The 1226-nt window shown below is 51.1% G+C and overlaps 1 protein-coding gene across 1 annotated transcript in view; it reads right to left on the bottom strand.

The window, feature by feature from the left end:
• The window catches only part of CDH7 (cadherin 7, type 2), a 122124-nt gene extending 121658 nt beyond the window's left edge, over positions 1 to 466 (bottom strand). Inside the window, exon 1 of the mRNA XM_005861552.2 lies at positions 175 to 466. The gene's annotated coding sequence lies outside the window, so the exon portion shown is untranslated. The remainder of the gene's footprint in view (positions 1 to 174) is intronic.
• Between the last annotated feature and the right edge of the window lie 760 nt (positions 467 to 1226).

Raw genomic sequence — 1226 nt, 5'->3', positions numbered from 1 at the left:
CAGCGGGAGCGCGCGTCCGCGTCCGAAGAAAGGGAGAGGGGTGGGCGTCGGAGATCAAGGAGGGCGCCGGGGGGAAGGAGCGGAGCGGAGCAGGTGATTGTGGTCCGCGTTGGTCGCCTGCTGTCAGCTCCTAGCGCGGCCAGCTCGGGGAGCCACTGAGACTTGGGCACCTACCGGAGACCCAGTGAGGGTTGTCGGAAAGGCAGCTGCTCCGCCGCCAGGCGCGCACACACACGCGCGCATCCACGCGCGCCCCTCCTCCAGCGCCCTCCAGACAGATGGAGTCCTTCGCAGGAAAATCCAGAGGAGCTGGGGGAAAGTAGGAGGGGCCGCAGCCCGTCCATTACTCAGCGAGGTATTTGCATCTGAAAGCGCGGAGCTGGAGGAGAGTTTTGAGAATTGTTACTAGCACCTTCCCCGTCTCCCCTCCCCTAGCTGTCCTGGAAGCCTTGATCAATTGAACTCCTGAGGCATGAAGGCAAAGTCATTAAACTAATCAGAACTTACAGTTTTGTTGCGTGATAGTTTTGCCCTTTCAATCTCGTCGGACTGCCCTAGTTCTACTCTTTACTTGCAGAAAATTTCCTCCCCTGCTGGATTCTCTAATGCAAAACTTCCGAGGTGCACTATTTACGCTCCGGTGGGATTGAGACCCCAGGCCAGGTGGGGAAGGGGATCCAGTCTTTTACTTGGAACATGCTGCAGCCAGTGGAGTTAAGCACGCTTTGTTTTCCTCTGTCTGCCTGGTGCATGATTTCACCTGGTGGCCAGGTGTTCTGTTGCAGGGGTTAGGAAGATGAGTAGATTATTGCTACATACGTTATTTTTTCTCATTCAGTCAATGGAATACGCTCTGCTTCTTATCCATCCTTAACAGTTGAGTCTTCCAATACCTGCTATGTGAGCATAGGATTCCAGTCTGCTTTTGCCTTCACTCAAGCACACTTGCTCTCACCTTCCTGTCCATTTACCTTGCATTTTTCCTCTCAACTAGTTGGTATTTAAAATTGAATTATATGCTAATAATTCAGCAGCAGACTTTTTTTTTTTTACCTTCTGTTAAGTTTCAGATACCATGCTTCTCTGTGTACTTAACAATGCTTCAATTTTAAAGTTATCTCACCAACTCCAGGCCTGCTTGGATGGTCGCTTCATGGTCCATTTCCACTCAACCGTCAGTCATCACCCCAAGTCAGAATGTTTAGAACAGACTTGCTAATCTCTCC

The sequence above is a fragment of the Myotis brandtii genome, unplaced genomic scaffold (assembly GCF_000412655.1).
Source record: "Myotis brandtii unplaced genomic scaffold, ASM41265v1 scaffold154, whole genome shotgun sequence".
NCBI classification, from domain to species: Eukaryota; Metazoa; Chordata; class Mammalia; order Chiroptera; family Vespertilionidae; genus Myotis; species Myotis brandtii.
The sequence above is the reverse complement of the archived record's forward strand: the minus strand, read 5'-3'. Positions and strand labels throughout refer to the sequence as shown.